Source organism: Dipteris shenzhenensis, chromosome 19 (genome assembly GCF_047967505.1).
Source record: "Dipteris shenzhenensis isolate YYH24624 ecotype China chromosome 19, Dip_SZ_1.0, whole genome shotgun sequence".
In the NCBI taxonomy this organism is placed as follows: domain Eukaryota; kingdom Viridiplantae; phylum Streptophyta; class Polypodiopsida; order Gleicheniales; family Dipteridaceae; genus Dipteris; species Dipteris shenzhenensis.
In genome coordinates this window covers 9,631,761-9,649,731 of record NC_141614.1, presented here as the reverse complement: position 1 = coordinate 9,649,731, position 17,971 = coordinate 9,631,761, and the positions used below count along the sequence as shown (strand labels likewise).

Genomic DNA, 17,971 nt, shown 5'->3' with positions numbered 1-17,971 from the left:
ACCAAATGGATAAGAAGTTTCTGCCACTGTGGACTGGTCCATACAAAGTCATCAAGGAACGTAGCAATGGCTCTGTACAAGTTCAGGAGTTGCATGAACCATATGGCAAGAAGGTGATCAACAAGCATTACCTCAAGCCTTTCTTTGTGCGTGATGGACCCAGGCATGGAAATGTTGTGCATTCCCTACCTGGGGGGGGGACTGTTATGGATAAAATTGTCTAAGGAAAAAGGCATTAATATATGTGTGTGTTTGTATATGTGGCAATAGTATAATAAAATATGGTGTGCATAGGGACCAAGGTTGAGGGGGCAGGGCATGACCATGTGCCACCCTTCCATGTAAGAGGACCCATAAGGTGTGTTGTACATAATCCATGATAGTAATATTATAAAATGTAAGGTGGCATGGCTCCTCCATGTGCCACCCCTCCACCTAGGCTGCATTTAGTGAGATATGGCTCAAAGTCCATGGGAGAAGTAATATAAAATAGGTGGAGATGGATATTATATTGAGTTATTCCCTCCATATGGGATAGGCCCATGTGGGGGAGGTATAGAAGGTCCAAGAGAGCAAGTTAAATAATGGGGAAAGTAGGATGAGGTGGCAAGATTCCTTGTGCCAACCTTCCACTTGTCCTCCTAGAGGTTTGAACATATTATAAAATTGGGAAGAGACCAAGGGAGTATCATAGACTTGAGATATGGGGCTTGATTTATGTGGAAAATTGAGGCAAAGTGTTGTTGCACACAATTGAGAGTGCGTAACCGCCTAGCCCACATGGGAGACTTTTCCACACACACCATGCATGTGGGAGGATACATCTCGGATACATTAATTAGGAGAGACCCCCTCTTTTGGCTATAAAAGGAGGGGGCTATTCCTTGATGAGACACGCTCATTCTTGTAAAGCCACCTAGCTAGTATTTTGATATTTCCCCTCTCATCCTTTCTTTGAAATAAAGTATGGTTCTCTTCCCTTGATGTCTCCATCTCTACATTCCTCCTCCTATCATGTACATGCTTCTCTTCCCCCTCTCCTTTTCCCCTTGTGTCATAGTCTCCCTCTTCCTTCCCTCCACTTCTAATTCCTTTTCCCCTCCCATGACAACGGTTCGCCCTCACAATCTCCTTTTCTCTATGGCCCTCGAGCATCGCCATGCTTAGCCTCTAGCCTCTGGTCTTGATTTCTTTTCTGGCTAATACTGTCTGGGGGAAAAAACCCCACCCAAGACCGTGATGACACGTCGGGGATGGGCGAGATGACACGATGGCCGTGTCACAACAAAAACCCCACCTAAGGCCAAGACATCGCGACGATGCATCAGGGAGGGGTGAGACGACACGACGGTCGTCTCGTGGCAAAAACCCCATGCAAGGCCCAGACGCCGTGATGATGTGCTGGGAATGGGTGAGACGACGCGATGGCCATATCAGGCTGAAAACCCCATCCACGGCCCAGACGCTGTGATGACGCATCAGGGAGGGGCGAGACGACGCGACGGTTGTCTTGCGGCAAAAACCCCACCCAGGGCCGAGACGCCGCGACGACACGTCGAGGAGGGTCGAGATGATGCGATGGCCGTCTCGCGGTGAAAACCCCACCCAAGCCCGAGAGTGAGAGCCCGCGACGATGCACCGGGTATGGGCGAGATGATGCGACGGCTGCAGAAACCCCACCCATGGCTGAGACGCTGCGACGACTTGTCGAGGATGGGCGAGATGACGAGACGGCTGTCTCAGGTCCGAAACCCCACCCAAGGGCCGAGATGCCACGACGACGCATCGGGGATGGGCAAGACGACGAGATGGCCATCTCCCGGTGAAAACCCCACCCAAGGCCGAGATGCCACGACGATGCATCGGGGAGCGACGAGACGATGCGACAGCCGTCTCGCGATGAAAACCCCACCCAAGGACAAGACGCCGTGACGACGCGTTAGGGATGGGCGAGATGATGCGACGGCTGTTTCGGGCCGAAAACCCCATCCCACGCCAAGGTGCCGAGACAACACGTCGAGGAGGGGTGAGACGACGCGACAGCCATTTCGGGGCGAGAATCCCAGCCACCCAAGGCCGAGACACCGCATCGACCAGAGGGCGGGATAGGGGGGCCGAGACGACAAGAGCATGTTTGGGGGACGAGACGATTGGGGCAGGATGGGGAACCGACTTCAAGTGAAGACCCCGCCATCCTCCTCCCATCATCTCCCACCCATGACTCCACCGGTCCCCCTCCCTTCGGAACAGGCAATCCAAAAAAGGGGGGGGTGGAGGGTGTCACGAGGGCAAAGTTCCCTAACTCTTTTTTTTTTTTTCTCTTCTCTCTTTTCCTTTGCTCCCCGGTTTGGCAGGTAGACCCCCAACAACCTCCAAGGTCCGACCGCAGACCCCTAGACCCAGCCCTCAGAGCCAATCCTTTTCCCGAAGTTACGGATCCATTTTGCCGACCTCCCTTACCTACATTTCTCTATCGACCAGAGGTTATTCACCTCAGAGACCTGATGCGGTTATGAGTACGATCGGGTGTGATCAGCAATCGCTCCTCCAAATTTTCACGGGCCGTCGGGGGTGCAGCGGATGCTGCGAGACGTGCGGCACTTTAACAGCTGCTAAACCCTATCTCCGGTTGATCCGATTCCAAGGTGGACGGGCCATTAAAAAGAAAAGAGAACTCTTCTTGAGGCCTTCGCCGGTGTCTCCGGATTCAGTCACGTTACCGTCCACCACCACATCTCGGTTTGAGAATGAGTCGACCCGATTCCCTTTCGATGCATGGCGCATTGCGCCCTTGACACAGGACTACCCCATCTCTTAGGATCGACTAACCCATGTCCAATTGCTGTTCACATGGAACCTTTCTCCACTTCGCCAAATTCTGCTTCGTAATGATAGGAAGAGCCGACAGTGAAGGATCAAGAAGCAACCTCGCTATGAACGCTTGGCTGCCACAAGCTAGTTATCCCTGTGGTAACTTTTCTGACACCTCTAGCTTCAAGTTCCGAAACACTAAAGGATCAATAGGCCATGCTTTCATACTTCATATTTGTACTGAAAATCAAAATCAAATGAGCTTTTCCCCTTTTGTTCCACACGAGATTTCTGTTCTCATTGAGCTCATCTTAGGACACCTGCGTTATCTTTTAATAGATGTGCCGCCCCAGCCAAACTCCCCACTTGACAATGTCCTTTGCTTGGATCGGCGCACGGGCGTGCCTTAAGGCTAGAAGCAGGGGCCGAGCCCCGCCTCCACCTCATGGAGTAAGTAAAATAATGTTAAAAGTAGTGGTATTTCACTTGTGCCAGAGGTTCCCACTTATTCTACACCTCTCAAGTCATTTCACAAAGTCGGGCTAGAGTCAAGCTCAACAGGGTCTTCTTTCCCCACTGATTCTTCCAAGTCCATTCCCTTGGCTGTGGTTTTGCTACGTAGTAGATAGGGACAGTGGGAATCTCGTTAATCCATTCATGTGCATCACTAATTAGATGATGAGGCATTTGGCTACCTTAAGAGAGTCATAGTTACTCCCGCCGTTTACCCGCGCTCGTTTACCCGCGCTTGGTTGAATTTCTTCACTTTGACATTCAAAGCACTAGGCAGAAATCACATTGCGTCAGCATCCGCTGGGACCATCCCAATGCTTTGTTTTAATTAAACACTCAGATTCCCCTTGTCCACTGGAGCTCACATTCTGTGCTGGGGTTCAACAGAGCCACCCTGGCCACTTACCTATGTAAAGTTTGAGAATAGGTCGAGGGTGTTGCACCCCCGATGCCTCTAATCGTTTGCTTTACCCGATAAACCTACGAGGAGCTCCAGCTATCCTAAGGGAAACTTCGGAGGGAACCAGCTACTAGATGGTTCGATTAGTCTTTTGCCCCTATACCCAAGTCTGATGAACGATTTGCATGTCAGTATCGGTATGAGCCTCCACCAGAGTTTCCTCTGGCTTCGCCCTGCTCGAGCATAGTTCACCATCTTTTGAGTCCCAGCAGGTTCCCACTCGAGCCTTTCACAGAAGATCACGGTCGGTCGATGGTGCACCCCTCGGGGGGGGTCCCACCTGTCAAGTTCCTTGCGCCTCCGTGGGTTTGCCACCCACGAGCTCACATACATGTTAGACTCCTTGGTCCATGTTTCAAGATGGGTCGAATGGAAAGCCCAGAGCGCTAGTGTCTCGAACACGTAGGTGCGTAAAGCCCGCCACGATCGATGCACGCTTCGTTCCTCAGCCCGCACGATGGCATAGGTGGGACTTCGAGAGCTTGCTCTTGTCCCGCCGCGCCAGCCCACGCTGACCAGCACCTCGCATCGAGTGGCGGACCAGCTCGCACCGTTTCACATCCGACTGAGGCACGCCCGCAGCCTCCGTTCGCTTCCCTCCCTTCAATTTCAAGCACTCTTTAACTCTCTTTTCAAAGTCCTTTTCATCTTTCCCTCGTGGTACTTGTTTGCTATCAGTCTTTCACCTGTATTTAGCCTTGGATGGAACTTACCACCTGCTTAGGGCTGCATTCTCAAACAGCCCGACTCACCGATGATGCCTCGTGGAGCGACAGGGTCCGAGCTCGTGACGGGGCTCTCACCCTCTCCGACGCCCCTTTCTAAGGGACCTGGGCTCGGTGTGTCGTAGAGGATGCCTCTCCAGACTACAATTCGTGTGGCGGGGCCGTGCGATTCTCAAGCTGGGCTCTTTCCTGTTCGCTCGCCGCTACTGGGAAAATCCTCGTGAGTTTCTTCTCCTCCACTTAGTGATATGCTTAAACTCAGCAGGTAGCCTCACCTGATCCGAGGTCCATGTCGCGAGCGCGGGTTTGAGGACCCGCGAGCCCTTCCACATCGACCAGCGCACCGTCACGCATCGTCGCGCCGTGAACAACTGCCCCTCGGTCGGGGGACGGCGGACCACCCTCACGGTGAGGCATCGCCCTGTGCCGTTGGTGCGTTTCAGCCGACCACGATGCCTGTGTCGATTGCCCCACTCGGGGAGCACGTCGATGACGGCCGTGTGGACGGCCAGCTCTGCCTCGTCGGTGCCTCACTAGGAGCAGACGGAGGGGCACGGTGGGGGTGTGGACACTCGGGCAAGCGTGCCCTTGGATGGGCCATAGGCGCAAGTTGCATTCAAAGACTCGATGATTTGTGGGATTCTGCAATTCACACTACGTATCGCATTTCGTTGCGTTCTTCATCGTTGTGAGAGCCGAGATATCCGTTAATGAGAGTCATCGCTTCGTGCATCACGTCTTCTCGGAGGGAGGAGGCTCGATTCGGTGCGTTCCCCTACCGGGATCCCAAAGTATCTGCAACTGCCTTGCTGATGGGAATCCACCTGACTGATTGTACTTCACCTTCCCAAGGTTCCCTGGTCCTTCAGACGCTCAGAGGAATTGACTAGAACTCCTTCCGAGAGCTATGGCTTTGGAGAACCGCTCCTTCGCATAATGCTTGCCGAAGCATCGCGTAGCAAAAGTAATGCCCAAGGCTTGCTCTGAAAACTCAGGACAAGAGGGGGAACATGGCTGTGAAGTCTGTTTCCAAAAGCCCCTTGTCTGACTAGTTAGGACTAACTAAAGTTAGTCGGGGCTAAACTGTCCAAATCGCCAAACTGCCTAGCTGTACCGCCAAAGTTAGCGGTCTGTGCAAAAGTATTGGCCAACCTCCAGAACTCAAACTCAGGACCTCCAAGGAACTACGCACAGAACCTGTCGTTGAGCTAGCCAAGTGGGCTGGTCTTAGTTAGTGTAACTAAAACCACTCACTTATATATATCATGTACTTTCTTCCACGCGCGTGTCCCAAATCTCTGCACAGCCGGAGAGTATTTGAACCCACGACCTCCTACCAAATACTCGAAGTGCCAACCACTGCCCCAACACTTCCTTGACGAAACTAGGCGGCGCCACACAGTTATATTCTATCCTTGCCCGAACGCGGGTGCTCGCAAAATGATCGCACCCCACCGCGCTTGGGATTCGAACACAGCACCACCGGGAAAGCAACCGCAGTGCCTATCGTTGCGCTAGCCACGGAGCCAAGTCTTGGTTAGTGTAACCAAGCATGGCCCCTTGGCTATATTGTGTTCTTTCATGATCAGCAAAAGGGTGTCGGCCCCCTCGTCGGCTCGCACTCTGCCTAGGACTCAAACCTGCGACCTCTGTGAAGATCTTACATCACGGCCCGGCTAACCACCGGGGCCGTGGCCTTGCTTGTGACCCAATCCTATCCATATGGTTTTATATTTGCCTTGGGTCGTCGGAGCTACATCACCATGCACACGTCGAAGGGCTGATCTCTCGTGTCGCACGGGTTCTTCAGGTCTATGGGAGTTCGTATGAACAAGGGTGCTGGCGATGGTGCACGCGATCGACCGTGAGGGCTTCCCACGTCTTTTCCGTCATCCTCCATCCGGTTCCGTCGATAAGTTTCTGTCGATGGTCTAGATCTCCGTTGGGTTCGTGCTTGCAAACCGAGGCGCAGTTATGATCCTGGGCTCAGCCCTGTGATCGCGTCAGTGGGGCGGTGCTCTGTACCAGGGGGCTCGATCAATGGAGCTGTGGAGTGGCTGTGTGAAGCTTCCAAAGCTTTGACGTGATGGAAGTGCAATTCCGTCACCTTCCGTTAGATGATGGCGGGATCTCAGTCAGCCAGTCCTCCTTTGTCCGAGCTTCGCAGACTCTGTAGCTTTGTAGGGGAGATATTCAGGAGGGTCTCTAGGCCCTCATGAAGTTCTGGATCGAATGGTCCACTACACGGGTCGCACTGCTCTCTGCATCGACCCGAAGATCCCCTGAGCGAACACCTCGATGGACATGGCTCCTCCCATAGGATACCAATCGATCTGCCCACTTGTAGGCTTCTTCCTTGAGCCAAGGGGAAGCCTTAGCTCAAAGGTGGGCTGATGAAAACACCTCCACGTTCAGAACTTAATGAAGGGGAGGGGAACGATGCTTGCCATCTATCTACCTCAACTTTTAGAGCAAAACACTCACAGAGAGAGACAATGAATGTTCTGTATTAAAAAAGAAGAGGCCCTGTGGTCAAAACGCCACAGGGTAAAGATTACATGGAAGGATCTCTCAGATGTAGAAGAAAAATCCTCACAACACTCTCAGGATTACCACAGGAGCTCGCAGCTCACGTATCCTTCTGGTTCTGGTCTCTTGGACTTCTGATCCCTGTGTGTGTAAGTTGTTTGATTTTTGGAGGGAGTATCCCCCTTGGTTCCGACGTTCAGCCACCTTCATTAAGGCTTCATTCCTCCTTTGGTACCTTTTCCCCAACAGATACTTTGAAGGGCCAATCAATTCAAATTCTCCTATTTGAATTGAGCCCTTTAGAGCCATAGTTGGGAGTCCAACCTTACCGTGGGCTGCTCCCCTTGGTTAGGTCCTAGGGATGTCAAAGGGTTACTCCCCCTTGACCCAAAAAGAGGGCAAGGATTTCCTCCTTGCTGCCGATGTCGAATTCGAAGGTGATGATGAAGGAGGGGCGGCAGACTCAGTCCCTTATCAACGGGCAACCCGTTACATTCCCCCCCTTTTACTCTTGCTCCCCCGCTTCTTTGGAAAGGGGTGTGAATCATTGTAGCTGCGCACGATGTCCACGAACCACCATAGAGAAGGTTCCATCCTCCATGAGTCTTCACTTGAAGGCTGCTCCCTCCAATGACAATGGTATAGCCTATTAGGCTCGAACTGATTCGGTCTATCACGGTGTGCCATGATACTCTCAAGGTCTTCACCCTCTCCACGATCCATCACGAGCGTCGGACCTCTATTCCGCTGCTCATGGGCTGGATCATCATCTTCTTGAGCACCCTTCAACATGGAAACGTGAAAGGTAGGATGAATATGTAGATGGGGAGGAAGTTGCAGATGATAGGCCAGCTTGCCTACCCTCTCAAGGATCTCGTATGGCCCATCGTACTTGCGCCCAAGATGATCCATGAACTCCTTTGGCATGCTGAACTGCTCGGGGTTCAGTTTGAGGTAAACCTTCTCGCCAACCTCGTACTCTACATGCCTCCTCTTGCGATCTACAAATTTTTTCATCCAGTCCTTAGCTTTACCTAGCTACTCCCGGGTAGTTTTAAGCCTTGTTACCCACTCCTTGTGGAAGGCTCCTCCTTTTGGAGCTACTCCCCCTGTAGTAGATAGTACGGATGCTTCCCTTGGAGCCAAAGGCTGATACCCATAGGCTAATTCGAAGGGGGAAAATCCTGTAGATGAATGCTGCCAACTATTGTAGCAGAATTCTGCTGCATCCAGATGCACGTACCAGTCAGCCTGGTGGACATAGTGTCTGAGAAAGTCCTCTGCAAATTGGTTGGTCCTCTCACTTTGTCCGTCAGACTGAGGGTGATACGAGCTGCTAAATGCAAGCTTTGTCCCACATGGCAAACAGTGTGCTCCAGAAACTGCCAGTAAACCTCCCGTCTCTGTCAGACACTATTTCCTTTGGTAGACCATGGTGTTTGACCACAAACTTGAAGAAGAGTTTTGGTGCTACTGGGGCATCCAGTGTACCCTTGTATGGAATGAAGTGGGCAAGCTTGGTGAGCCTACACACCACCATAAGTATGCCCGTATGTCCTCTGCTATTCAGTAGACATGTGATGAAGTCCATGGAGGCGCTCTCCCATGGCTTCGATAGAATGTCGAGGGGTTGAAGAAGCCCCACTGGTTTCATTCTTTCAGCTTCGTCTTGCCCACAAATGTGGCAAGTTCTCACGTATGCATCCGTATCTCTCTCCATCAGTGGCCATCAAAAATTTCTTGAGAGTAACTCAAGGGTCTTTTGTTGTCCCGGATGGCCTGCCCATTGTGGCTCATGATGCTCCTAGATCATCCTTTTTCTCAAGCCTCCTACGCATGGAACATACACTCTCCATTGCTTGAAGTAGATGATCCCATCATGCACCTCTATGTGCACCCTTTTTGCATCAGTCCCGAGTAGCTTCTTGGCGAACTCATCCTCTCCACAGCCTGTTTTGATTTCCTCTAGAACTGTGGATCCATGCAGAATCTGAACTGCAACTAGGTAGGGAACTCGCGAGAGGGCTGCCACTACGTTCTCTTTACCAGGCTTATACTTGATGTCGAAGTCGAAATTCGCCAGAAAATCTTGCCACCTACATTGCTTGGGAGAAAGCTTGGGCTGCGTCACAAAGTATGATGTTGTGACATTATCTGTGAAAACAGTGAATTTAGTGCCCAGTAGATAGTGCTTCCAAGCCCTCAAGCAATGGATTACTGCAGTCATTTCCTTGTCGTGAGTGGGGTAACAGGTCTCTCTATCGATTAGCTTCCGACTCTCGAAAGCTATGGGGTGCCCATCTTGAAGGAGGACTCCTCCTATAGCAAAATCAGAGGCATCCGTCTATACTTCAAAGGGACTCTCAAAGTTTGGAAGGGCTAGGACGGGCTGGCTGCTCAAGGCTTCCTTCAGTTTCTGAAAAGCATTCTCATGCTTGGGACCCCACTTCCACGGTGTATCCTTGCGGGTGAGATTAGTGAGGGGGGTTGTGATCTCACTATACATATCAATGAAGGACCGGTAGAATGAGGCTAACCCGTTGAAGGCCCACACATCATGCACACCCCTCGGGGTAGGCCACTCTACTACAACCTTCACTTTGCTCTCATCCATCATGAGTTTCCCTTGGGTCACCTTGAAACCCAGAAAGTGGATGGTCTCCTTGGCAAAGTCGCACTTGCTCTCTTTCAGAAACAGCCTGTTTGCTCTCAGCCTATCAAACACTTCTTTCAAATGCTTTACATGCTCCTTGAGAGTCTTGGAATAGATAAGGATGTCGTCCAAGTAAATGACTATGCACTCATCTAAAAGATCTATGAAAATACCATTCATGAGTGTCGTGAAGGTCGTCGGGGCATTGGTTAACCCGAAAGTCAAAACTTTCCAATCGTATGACCCATATTTGGTCCTCATGGTGGTCTTTTCCACATCAGCTTCTGCGATTCTGATCTGATGGTACCCTGATCTGAGATCTATGTTTGTAAAATACCTTGCATGCACTAGAGAGTCGAACAACTCCCTCATGTTGGGAAGGGGATACCGGTTCTTGATAGTGACTTTGTTAAGGGCCCAATAACCCACACATAGACGTAGGTCCCCTTTCTTCTTCTTCACAAATAGAACGGGTGCTCCGTATGGGGATTTATAGGGCTAGATAAATCCGGCCTCTAGCAACTCTTGCAACTGCACCTTTAGCTCCTTGTTCTCTTCTTGTGACAACCAGTATGGTGCCTTGGCTGGAGGGTCTGATCCTGGATACACCTCTATCCTATGGTCAATCTCCCGTTTAGGAGAAAGCTCCCTCAGGAGCTTCTCGGGTAGGATATCAGCATACTCCGTCAGTAAACCCTGCACCTCATGTGGTACATGTCCCTTAGATGAAGCTGAGTTCTGCTCATGTTCTTTGATGACCACTAGGTAGGCTTGCTTACCTTTTCTTACTACTTTTTTCAACTGCATAGTGGAGAGGAGTTGGGGCAAAGGGCCCCCCTTTTGCCTTGATGCCTTTACCACCTCCCAACCTCCTTCCTTGCAGAATACCAGCTATTCATCATGGCTGTTGATCAGTACCCTATTAGCTCTTAGCCATGTTTGCCCAAATACCACGTCGAAATCATCCATTTCCACTATAGAAAATTCTAACCTGTGAGAATAGCCTCCCACTTGGACACTTACCCCTTTGGCCACCTTGGCAACTGCTTGTCTCGGGGTATTTACTATTTTCATGACCTTGCCTTTACTGATTTCAGCCTTCAGCCTGATCTCCTTGGCTTTCTTGGAGGTGATGAAGTTATGGCTAGCCCCACTATCCACCATAGCCCTCACTAGGTGTCCGTTTACTGTAGCAGTAATGAACAGCAGATCAGAGGCTACCTTATCTTCACTTATGGCCCCTAGAAGCTGAAGGGGTGTCACGGTTTGAGTGGGCTGTCCATTTTCTATTTCCTGGATAGTCTGCAGTGACTGTCGCATAGGGCAGTCCCTAGCAAAATGAGCTCTTGTACAGATGTAACAACCACCCTTTGGGGGCTGAAAGACTCGACAAAGCCTTTGCTAAACCCACACTACTCTTGGGTTGCACCTTGGGCTGCACAGTACTTACTTTACCTTTACCTTTTTGAGCAGCACTAACTTCAGGTTTGGCCTGCTCAGCTGGAATCTCTCCCATAGGACAGTACTTCTTCTTTTTGAATGGGGGAATCCCTTGTCCCCTTAGCTTGGTCTTGGCTTGACCTTGTCTCTCACCACCATGTTGTTTCTCTTGCCAATTGATGAGGCGATCTGCTACCTTGTATGCTTCAACCACCGTCTTTACATGCTCCCTCATGAGCTCATCATGTGCCCAACGCCTTAGCCTTTTGATGAAGTAGTAAAGTGGATCGGCCTCACTCATCTCCTTGATTTGTAGCATAAGGGAAGAGTGAGCTTTGATGAAGTCCCTCAGGGTTCCAGTGTGTTTGAGACTGTTCAAGGCATCCCGAGCCTTCCATTCTATGTTAGAGGGAGAAACTGCAACCTCAGCCTTTGTGAGAGCTCCTCCCACATGGAAATTGTATATGTGTTGCGGTGGGCTCTCTCATTTTCCTTGTAATTTCTCCACCAAAGCTTGGCATCATCCACCAAGTAGGTTGAGGCATAAAGCACTTGTTCTTCGGGCTTAATTATCTTGGCAAGGGCAAGGTATTGCTGCATGTCATAGATGAACTTCTCTAATACCTTGACTTCTTGCACGCCCGTGTATGGTTCGGGCTCCTTGAGCTTGACCCGATGCCTTCCGGATGGTCCGACTCCATCATCCTTGATTAGCTTGCTCATCACATGGGCAAGCTCTATCTTTGCTTCTGAGAGTTGCTGCTGTAGCAGCCCCTGGCTAGTCTCTGCAACTCAGTTAGAGCAAGCTCTATGGCCTCAAGCCTTGCATCATGCTCATGGAATTTGAGCTTGGTTCTACTCCTGGTGTTGCTTGGCTCAGCACCAGCTACCTCATTTGAATCACCCATGAGAAATGGCCTTCAAATGGGCTGGACTGTCTATTCTGAGAAAATATAGAAGGTGGGAGAAACCTGTCAATTCCACTTGACTTCCCAAATCCTATCAAGCTGATACCTTTGGGGAACTGACTCTGCTCATTTCCTTCAGCTCTGATACCACTGTCACGAGGGCAAAGTTTCCCTAACTCTTTTTTTTTGTTCTCTTTTCTCTTTTCCTTTGCTCCTCGGTTTGGTCCCCTACCGGGATCCCAAAGTACCTGCTTGACCTCTGGATTTGCAACTACCTTGCTGATGGGAATCCACCTGACTGACTATACTTCACCTTCCCAAGGTTCCCTGGCCCTTCAGACGCTCAGAGGAATTGACTAGAACTCCTTCTGAGAGCTATGGCTTTGGAGAATCGCTCCTTCGCATAATGCTTGCCGAAGCATCGTGTAGCAAAAGTAATGCCCGAGGCTTACTCCGAAAACTCAGGACAAGAGGGGAAACACGGCTGTGAAGTCTGTTTCCAAAAGCCCCTTGTCTGACTAGTTAGGACTAACTAAAGTTAGTCGGGGCTAAACTATCCAAACCGCCAAACTACCTAGCTATACCGCCAAAGTTGCGGTCTGTGCAAACGTATTGGCCAACCTCTAGAACTTGAACTCAGGACCTCCTAGGAACTACGCACAGAAACTGTCGTTGAGCTAGCCAAGTGGACTGGTCTTAGTTGGTGTAACTAAAACCACTCACTTATATATATCATGTACTTCTTCCACGCGCGCGTCCCAAATCTCTGCACAGTCGGAGAGTATTCGAACCCCTGCCCGAACTCAAACTCACGACCTCTGTATAGATGCTCGAAATACATCACGGCTCGGCTAACCACCGGGGCCGTGGCCTTGCTTATGACCCGATCGTTGTTGAGAGGTATGGTGCCATGAGCACATAGATTAAAGGGCAAAGGTATGTGATAAGGAATGTATTAAAGTAGCCACCCTAAGATGTGGACTACATGATGTGGAGATGTGGATCAAGGATATCCATAAGGAGAGATGTGGATGAGAGGATCCCACATGGTTGACTATTCAAAGGGCACTCTCTATATAAGAGGCCTGTCATGTATTGTTGAGAACACACATTGCAAGAGATATAGATTTGCTATCTCCCTCTCATGTCTTATTTAGTGTGCTTTGAGCCTCCTTAGTTCTTTCGCTGATCTTGTGTGCACTAGGCTTAGTGGCGATCACATGTTGGCCTTTTAACATGGTATCAGAGCATAGGTTGTCCACTAAGTTTAGGTAGTTTAGTATGTGTTTTCATGCTTTGAGTGTAGAGAAGATTATGGCACACTGATGTTATTAGAGCTTATGCCCTTGGTGCTGTCTAGGAAGAAAGGAGTTGATGATGCATAGAAGGAAAAGCTTGCTGCGGTGAAGAAGATAGGAAGAGAGACTAGTGCTGCAACAAGCGGATGCAAAGCTGTGCAAATGACTCGCTTGGCTGCAGACTCTTTGTTTGTTGTTTATGGTTCAGCCTCCAAGGAACTCTACAGATGAGTTTCAAGCTCGGCCTACAAAGGCGACTCTCAAGAGCAACAAGCACGATTGGCTATCTATATCAAGCTCTTGCATCGCCAACGGAGAGCTGCAAGCTGGAGCCAGCATATCCAAATTTTGCGTGTTGCTGCGTGTTGTTAATCCATGCTCATGTTTTGTTCTGAAACTCAGAATTTGTTCTCCACGGACAGCACGTGCACTCAACACAGCAACAATGAGCAGCCTACACTGCAGAACAGACAACCAATGACTTCGACGAAGGCCAATGCGCAATGAACCATCCAAAGCCTATAGACCAGTGACCTCTCCAACGGCAAAGCATCCTTGAAGGCAAGAAAGCTCATCAGCCTCTGCACGGTATCAAGCCTTCCTCTTCAACAACGCGACAACTCTCAAGCTCCCATAGCGACCCTTCTCCATCAGTAAGCTTCACGGGCTGCTCCAAATGACAAGCAGCAACTCGGAGCTCTTCTATGACTCCACAGATCTCTCCATCCATAGCGACTCAGCGTCCTAGCTCCAAGCGCATCCAATAGCCCCGAACCTTCAAGGCGGCTTCTACAAGCCTCCAAGGGCAAGAAGCAACGATTCGACCCCAGCGCATCTCCTCCAAGCCCATCTTCTCCCCATTGCGATGCCCGCGACAAACCGCCAGCAGCAGGAAGGAAACGACGAGCCGCAGTAGTAGGAGGCACCATAGCCGCAGCGCCAAGGCAGCCGAGCAATCCAGTAGGCCAGCCACCTTCTTCGAACCATTGACAATGCCCCGCTCCAAAACGGTGACATTCCAAGACGAAGGAGAAAGAGTCAGAGAAGAGCCGCACATCATTCCCGTCTCGGCGTCTCGCATCGACATCGCCATAGGTTTCCTAAGGTTCTCAAAAATTGCCACGTGGTAGATAATAACTAACCAGGGTTAGTTAGAAATACCCCTGGTTGAGTTGGTGGTCACACTAGTTCACCCTTGGTCAAATGGGCAACCATGGTTAAGTCAGAGTTAGGGTTAGTTAAGCCACATCAACATGCACAGTCAGCAGTGCCTTCTAAGCACACAGCCTCTTGTTAAGCATAGTATGGAATTTAGCATGTGAATCCCTGTGCCACATCATCAAGGCCCCCTCTTCTTCACAAAACCTTCAACAAGGCGTAACTTGCAATCCAGAAAGAATTCGGACATGTCCAAAAAGGAAAAGTGATCATCTTTTCGAGCTCTACGCGCTTGTTAGATCAGAATCATTGTATGCAATTAGACACTGCCAATATTGAAAGAAATCAATTGGTAAGACCTTTGCAACAATTGGAAAAGCAAAGCATGAATGCAAACATCGATGAAAAAAAAAGCAAGCCGAAAGCACAAGTGTACGAGATGACCATAGCCCGAAACATGGCATCCACACATAAAGCATTAAGGCACATAGAAGAACAAAGCATCATGCATGAAGCTACACCAAGCAAAGAAGCAAATGCCATCGTCATCAAGCCATGAGCCAAAAGGTGACATCAATGGAATGTATTGAGAAACAAAAACCTTGCCAACCTTGCCTATGTTTTGTAAATCAAGCCTGACCACCTGAGAGTAGCTATGAAAGCACCCAGGGGAGGTATTGACATGTAAAAACCACACTTTACCACCTTAAGTAGCAATGCATGCACTAAGGGGAGGTGATGGAATGTAACTCACATCTGACCACCTTGTAGTAGCCAAAGGATCATGGCACCAAGGGGAGGTGTTGAGAGATATGGTGCCATGAGCACATAGATTAAAGGGCAAAGGTATGTGATAAGGAATGTATTAAAGTAGCCACCCTAAGATGTGGACTACATGATGTGGAGATGTGGATCAAGGATATCCACAAGGAGAGATGTGGATGAGAGGATCCCACATGGTTGACTATTCAAAGGGCACTCTCTATATAAGAGGCCTGTCATGTATTGTTGAGAACACACATTGCAAGAGATATAGATTTGCTATCTCCCTCTCATGTCTTATTTAGTGTGCTTTGAGCCTCCTTAGTTCTTTCGCTGATCTTGTGTGCACTAGGCTTAGTGGCGATCACATGTTGGCCTTTTAACAATCCTATCCATATGGTTTTATAGAAGACTTGGGTCGTTGGAGCTATGGCGACCTCCCCGTCACCATGCACACGTCGAAGGGCCGATCTCTGGTGTCGCACGGGTTCTTCAGGTCTGTGGGAGTTCGTATGAACGAGGGTGCTGGCGATGGTGCACGCGATCGACCGTGAGGGCTTCCCACGTCTTTTCCATCGTCCTCCGTCCAGTTCCATCGACGGGTTTCCATCAATGGTCTAGATCTCCGTCGGTCGTGCTTGCAAACCGAGGCACGGTTATGATCATGGGCTCAGCCCTGTGATCGTGTCAGTGGGGCGGTGCTTTGTACCAGGGGGCTCGATCAATGGAGCCGTGGAGTGGCTGTGTGAAGCTTCCAAAGCTTCGATGTGATGAAACTGCAGTTCTGTCACCTTCCGTTAGACGATGGCGGGATCTCAGTCGGCCGGTCCTCCTTCGTCCGAGCTCCACGGACTCTGTAGCTTTGTAGGAGAGATATTCAAGAGGGTTTCCAGACCCTCACGAAGTTCTGGATCGAATGGTCGACTACACGGGTCGCGCTGCTCTCTCCATCGACCCGAAGATCCCCTGAGCAAACACCTCGACGGACATGGCTCCTCCCACAGGATACCAATTGATCTGCCCACTTGTAGGCTTCTTCCTTGAGCCAAGGGGAAGCCTTCGCTCAAAGGTGGGCTGATGAAAACACCTGCATGTTCAGAACTTAACGAAGGGGAGGGGAACGATGCTTGCCATCTATCTACCTCAACTTTTAGAGCAAAACACTCAGAGAGAGAGAGAGAACGAATGTTCTGTATTCAAAAAGAAGAGGCCCTGTGGTCAAAACGCCACAGGGTAAAGATTACATGCTAGCATCTCTCAGATGCAGAAGAAAAATCCTCAGAACACTCTCAGGATTACCGCAGAAGCTCGCAGCTCACGTATCCTTCTGGTTTTGGTCTCCTGGACTTCTGATCCCTATGTGTGTAAGTTGTTTGATTTTTGGAGGGAGTATCCCCCTTAGTTCCAATGTTCAGCCACCTTCATTAAGGCTTCATTCCTCCTTTGGTACCTTTTCCCCAACATATACTTTGAAGGGCCAATCAATTCAAATCCTCCCGTTTGAATTGAGCCCTTTAGAGCCATAGTTGGGAGTCCAACCATACCATGGGCTGCTCCCCTTGGTTAGGTCCTAGGGATGTCAAAAGGTTACTCCCCCTTGACCCAAAAAGAGGGCAAGGACTTCCTCCTTACTGCCGATGTTGAATCCGAAGGTGATGATGAAGGAGGGGCGACGGTGAGTCCCTTGTGAACGGGCCACCCGTTACAGAGGGTGCAGCACTAGGACTTCCCGGGAGGTCACCCATCCCAGTACTATTCTAGCCCAAGCATGCTTAACTACGAAGTTCTGATGGGATCTGGTGTAGTAGCGCTAGTATGACCGCACCACGCAATCATAGTGCACGAGGAACCTCTTAAAGGAGGACTCCATCCATCCACCATTGCAAGCGCAAGTCCCATTGCCTCCCTTTGGCTGCCATCTCTCGAAGGGACATCGAGTCGAGGGGCGAATCGAGCCAAGCAAGGCGAGCACCACCCCACCGCCCAACGGAGATGCGGGCAGTACCCAAGGAAGGGAAGGAAGTGCCACCCCACATGGAAGGGAAGAGACTAGACGGACACGAAACAGCCGCGAGCCTCGGCACACATGCCGATGAGCAGGAAACATCGCACCACTGAGAAATGAAATGAAGGAGGGGCATCCTTTATCGGCGGAGCCGGGACATCGGCCCGGGAGAACCCCTCCCACGGAACGAGGCGGGACAAATCGGTGCGACAGCGGGCTGAATCTTAGTGGGTCATAGTAGCAAGGCTACTCTCCTAATTTCAATACCTGACCACATATTTAAGTCATCTACAAAGGATTTATCTTCCCGATCGTCTGGAATTACCATACGGAGTCCCTAGGGTGGCCGCTTCCACTGCCTTGGGGGGGGCTCTCGACACATGCTCTCGGGGGCGCACAGGCACCTCTACTATCAGTCGGGTAACAACCGGGGAGGTAGAGAGCGCCGCATCTAGCATGGATTCTGACTTAGAGGCATTTAGTCATAATCCTACACATGGTAACTTTGCACCACTGGCTTTTCAACCAAGCGCAATGACCAATTATGTGAATCAACGGTTCCTCTCGTACTAAGTTGGATTACTATTGCGGCACCGCTCATCAATAGGGTAAAACCAACCTTTCTCACGACGGAGCTCACATTCCCTATTGGTGGGTGAAAAATCCAACACTTGGCGAATTCTGCTTCGCAATGATAGGAAGAGCCGAC

At 50.3% G+C, this 17,971-nt stretch overlaps 1 non-coding gene and 2 pseudogenes across 1 annotated transcript; all 3 read right to left on the bottom strand.

The window, feature by feature from the left end:
- Positions 1 to 2,782: 2,782 nt before the first annotated feature.
- On the bottom strand, positions 2,783 to 4,798 carry LOC147890044 (25S ribosomal RNA; annotated as a pseudogene).
- Positions 4,799 to 5,075: 277 nt separating this feature from the next.
- On the bottom strand, positions 5,076 to 5,228 carry LOC147890043 (5.8S ribosomal RNA). The gene has a single exon (XR_015542818.1). It is a non-coding gene; the product is annotated as a 5.8S ribosomal RNA (ribosomal RNA).
- Positions 5,229 to 16,965: 11,737 nt separating this feature from the next.
- LOC147890042 (5S ribosomal RNA) lies at positions 16,966 to 17,084 on the bottom strand (annotated as a pseudogene).
- Positions 17,085 to 17,971: the final 887 nt, after the last annotated feature.